Here is a 5,707-nt window from a genome sequence, read left to right on the forward strand (position 1 = left end):
TTAGGAAAAACTTCTTCACACAGAGAGTGGTGAATCTGTGGAATTCTCTGCCACAGGAAACAGTTGAGGCCAGTTCATTGGCTATATTTAAGAGGGAGTTAGATATGGCCCTTGTGGCTAAAGGGATCAGGGGGTATGGAGGGAAGGCTGGTACAGGGTTCTGAGTTGGATGATCAGCCCTGATCATACGGAATGGCGGTTCAGGCTCGAAGGGCTGAATGGCCTACTCCTGCACCTATTTTCTATGTCCTGGGTGATGGGGGCTCTTAATGATGGATGCTGCCTTTTTGAGGCAATGCCTCTTGAAGACGCCCTCGATGCAGGGGAGGCTAGTGCGCACGATGAAGCTGGCTGAGTTTACCAATTTCTGCAGCTTTTCTTGATCCTGTGTAGTGAACCCTCCATACCAGATCGTGATGCAACAAGTTAGAATGCTCTCCATGGTACATCTGTAGAAATGTGCTAGAGTCTTTGGTGACATACCAAGTCTCCTCGTGAAATATAGCTGCTGTCATGAATTCTTTGTCAAGATGTTGGACCCAGCTAGATCTTCAGAGATGTTGATACCAAGGAACTCGAAACTCCTCTCACTTTCCACTGTTGATCCCTCAATGAGGAGAGGTGTATTCTTTTGACTTCCCTATCCTGAAGTCCACAATTAATTCTTTCCCCTATCAAGATAGTTACACACCATCTTGACATGAGGGAATATTGTTATTCCTTTTTCTTTATTGGATCTAATCCTTGTACTGGAATAGTTTGGAAAACTGACCACTACCAACCCTAGGGCAATTAGAGATGGGCAAGGGTGCCATGGTAACATAGCAGCTAGTGCAACGTTATGACAGATTGGGACTTTGGAGTTCAATTCCAGCATCACCTGTGAGCAGATTTGTACACTCCTTCCTATGTGAGTTTTCTCCGGGTGCTCTAGTTTTCTCCCACAGTCCCATGACATACCTGTTGGTAGGTTAACTGGTCATTGTAAATTGTCCCATGATTAGGCTAGGGTTAAATTGGTGGGTTGCTGTGTAGTGTGGCTCCAAGGGCCAGAAGGGCCTATTTTATGCTGTTTCTCTAAAAAGAAATAAATAATCAAATGTTGGTATGACAAGCCAACAATGCCTGAATCTCAAATGAAAATGCTAAAATTCCTAAACTTCCCCATCAAGCTCTTTCAGGTCACATGTTGCACAAGTGAAACCAAACCAATTAACGCTACTTCTGCACCGTACCATTCATGTTAATGAGTCAGCTCCAGCACAGGATGCAGGAAAAAAGTGAAAGTTGCCCAGGAAATACCTGTGTAATAAAAGAACTTGTCAAATACCTCCAACAGGTCAGCACTTCGGTAAACTCCTATGACGTTATCCATTTTGGTAGGAAAAAAAAATAAACGCTTGGGCATTTTCTAAATGTGAGAAATTGGTAAGTGTTGATGCCCCAGGAACCTAAGTCACTGAAATCTAACTTGCAGGTGAAGTTGAGAGTTGGGAATGCAAGTTGGTCTTTATTGCTAGAGGGTTTGAATGAAGATTTCTTACTATTAGAAAAGGGGACACCACCATTTTTGGATATTTTGTATAATCTTGTCCTCTACTAACAGGACAAACCTATCATTCCAGGAATTAGCCTGGCATATCTCTTTTGTACTGCCTCTAATGCTAACAGGTCTTTTACGATAAGGTGACCAAAACTATGGAGAGACACACGAGATTCAGCAGCTATTGGAAATGTTAAGCAACACACACAAAATGCTGAAGGAACTCAGCAGGCCAGGCAGCATCTACAGAGGGGAATAAACAGTTAACATTTCAGACCAATACGCTTCATCAGGACTATGCAGAGTATGAATGAATTGACTTTATTTCTTACAACCTTCACATACATGAGGAGTAAAAATCTTTGTTATGTCTCCATCTGAATGTGCAATCATAGTAATTTATAATAAATAGAACAGTCAATGTAATATAGAGTACACTTAAACCACTGAGTTCATCAGTCTGATGGCCTGGTGGAAGAAGCTGTCCAGGAGCCTGTTGGTCCAACTGTGGTCTCACTAACACTTTTACACCTGTAACAAAACCTCCTTGTTCTTAAATTCCAACCCTCTCACTATAAAAGTCAACATACCATTTGCTTTCTTAGCTACTTAACTGGACCTACCTGCTGTTTTTTATGATTCATACATTAGACAAAAGCCCTTCTGAATTTTACTCCTTTGAAGTCTTTCTCCAAATATGTAGGATAGGGAAAAAATTGCATCAGGTAGACAATCACAAACACAAATCTACAGATGCTGAAAACCCAAAACCACACACACAAAATGCTGGAGAAACTCAGCAGATCAGGTAGCATCTATGGAAAGGAAAAAACAGTCAACATTTGGAGTCTTCAGGACTGAGAGGGAAGGGAGGAGATGGCTGAATAAATAAGTTGGGGGGAGGGAAAGGAGACTAGCTAGCAGGTGATAGGTGAAGTCAGGTGGGTAGGAAAGGTAAAGGGCTGGAGAAGAAGGAATCTAATAGGAGAGGAGAGTGGATCATAGGAGAAAAGAACGGGGGAGGGGACCAGGGAGAGGTGATAGGCAGGTGGGAAGAAGTGAATTGCCAGAGTGGGGAACTGGTGGTGGTGGTGGGGGGGGATGTTGTTTACCAGAAGGAGAAATTGACATTCTTACAGAACTACTATAATCTCATTGATTAGCAAACCACGCTTGAGCAATAGGACAGCTCAATTATGCTCATATTTCCTAATTTTCTAAGACAGCCCCCCTGAGAAAACATTGATTAAATGAAATGGAAAATGAATTGTTGAGAATTGTTTGGAGATTTCTTCAGATAAAATTGAGATGGGTTAGTATTTGCAGTTGTCAAAATAGGATGAATAAGGCATGGACGCAGAAGAGGAAAAGCCGGAAACCGCGAGTGGATAAGATGTTGCGCTAAATGATAGCAGCAGAATTTTGGACAGGATAAATAAACTACTCAGGAAAAGTAAGCAGACGTTAAATAAAAGAATACTAACGGGATTAGATAAAGTTATATATCAGGATGGGCGAATAAGCGGTTTCTCCTATACCAACCCAAAGTCTGGGGGGTGATTTTAATGTCCCAGGTGTAGATTGGACTGACGGCACACAACGTGAACCAAAAGGTGCTCTTCAGGAAGCCCTGGCTGATTTGATTCTGAAAATTCATCTGTCTCTGAAAGTCACTTTTCCTACCAGATGTGATGATACAGGTGGCACCATAAACACCTTAGATTTATTGCTGACTTCGCATCCAGATTTAATTTCGGAGGCATCACCCAGTGCTGGAATGTGATCATTTTATTATTCAAGCAAAACTGCACGCAAAGATTAAAGTTCCCCCTAAACCAACTCGTAAAATTCCGCTTTGGAGAAAGGTAAACAGAGGGGAATTCAAGGACTTAGCAAAACAACTTGGGAGAGACTTTTTTAATTTACAACCAGACAAAAGATCTGTTGAATACAACTGGGTGTGGCTGAGAGACTCACTAAATGATATTGTTTTGAATCATGTTCCTCATAAATTTATTAAGGGCCGTATGCATTCTCCTTGGTTTTCAGCTAAATTAAAACACCTTTGTAGTAAGAAAGAGAAATTTTACATCCGTGCCAAAAAACAAAGTGGTACAAGACTGGATTGGGACAAATTCACCAGCATGCGAAAGCAAGTTGACCATACCATTAGGAGTGCTCATAAACAACATGTTTTTTTCAATTCTTGAGGGAGAGCATCCTAAGGATTTCTGGAGATATGTGAAATCCAGACGGACAGACAACACTGGTGTCCAGATGCTAAAGGTGAACAACTGTCCGATCACTGAGGACTAGGAGAAAGCAGAAGCTCTTGCAAACCACTTTCAAAATGTTTTTACCCGGGAAGATACGGAACCTTCATCTTTTCCTGATCTACCGCCCAGCCCATATACTGATATGCCTCCTATCGAAACTGAGGTTGAAGATGTCAAAAAGTTACTGCCCAACATCAATACGACAAAAGCTATTGGGCCAGACCAGATTCAGAATCAAGCCCTTAAGATCACAGCTGAAGAACTAGCTCCTGTTCTGCATTTTATCTTCCAGCAGTCGCTCGACTCAGGTGATCTTCCCCTGGATTGGAGAAAGGCAGACATCACTCCTCTCTTTAAGAAGGGTCAAACCACCAACCCCGCAAATTATCGTCCTATTTCTTTACAAGCACTTGCTGTAAACTCTTGGAGCATATAATTGACAGCAATCTGATGAGGTACCTTAGTAGACACAATATTCTTGCTGACAACCAGCATGCTTTGAGGAAGCATAGACCATGCGAGTCTCAGTTTATCCTGACAATAAATGACCTGGCCAAGAATTTTGATAACAATGTCATCAATGACTTAGTAGTGCTTGACTTCTCCAAAGCATTTGATGTTATTCCCCACCAAAGATTACTTAGGAAGCTCGACTTCTATGGTGTTCGCTCCAATACTAAAAGATGGATTTCCAGTTTCTTGACAAAACGTCTTGAACGTGTGTGCGTGAATGGAAAAAGTCCTAAATGGCTTCCAGTGTTAAGTGGTACACTCCAGGGTACAGTGCTGGGCCCGCATTTGTTTTTACTTTACATTAATGACATCCATGAAAAAGTCACAAGCACCACCAGACTTTTTGCTGATGATTGTTTGATATACTGGCCAATTAAGTCAACTGATGATGACGATGCTCTTCAAAAAGATCTTGGTTGAGTGGTCTCAACAATAGGGCGTGCAGTCCAAACCTTCCAAATGTGAAACCATGCGTGTCACCAGGCAGAGAAAACCTGGCAAAACATTATATAAAATCCTAGGTGTCACCCTTGAAGAAACCAAATCTATCAAGTATCTTGGTATCAAAATCCAGAATGATCTGCGCTGGAATAGTCAGATGCATCATGCAACAGGAGTCCTAAATTTTTTTCAGATGCAATTTTCATCGTTGTTCAGCTTCAGTTAAGGAGAAATTGTTTGTTAGGCCACATTTGGAATATGCAGTTGCTGCATGGGACCCATACACAAACAAACACCATCGAGCGAGTCCAAAGACAGGCAGCCCGACTTGTCACAAATACCTATGAGGGAGAAGCGAGTGTTACTCAACTTTTAAATTCACTGAAGTGGAACTCTCTCCAAGACAGACGTGAAGCACACCGCCTGACCTGTTTTTACAAAATGTTAAATGGTCAGCTCGATTTAGCCTACCAATCCCACCTATTAGGAGCAGACGAGAGCACTCAACTCAATTTGAAATTCTGACAGACGTGTACAGCAACTCATTTCTCCCCCGCTCAATTAAAGCATGTAATAATCTTCATCCTACCACAGTCACACAACCAAACTCAATTAAATCTAAGGCAGCCTTTCTTCTTCAAAACTCTCCTTCTTAAACCCACCCTCCGCCAGCTCCAGTTTGAATTCCATGCGGAATATTCTGGAGGATCGAGGATGAAGAAGCCGCTATACAGTACACGCAGATCCAACGCGTCGACGTCATCACGTCCGACCGGCCAGCGCAGCCAGTGAGAACACGACAACGGGGCGCGCGACGTGGCGGTTTGGGACCAATGACATCTCGCGCACTAACGAACCAATGAGAAACGGCAAATGTGAAGGCGACGATGAGGCGGGAATTCTGGAAGCGACCGGTGATTGGTTGCAACGGCGG

The sequence above is a fragment of the Mobula birostris genome, chromosome 23 (assembly GCF_030028105.1).
Source record: "Mobula birostris isolate sMobBir1 chromosome 23, sMobBir1.hap1, whole genome shotgun sequence".
NCBI classification, from domain to species: Eukaryota; Metazoa; Chordata; class Chondrichthyes; order Myliobatiformes; family Myliobatidae; genus Mobula; species Mobula birostris.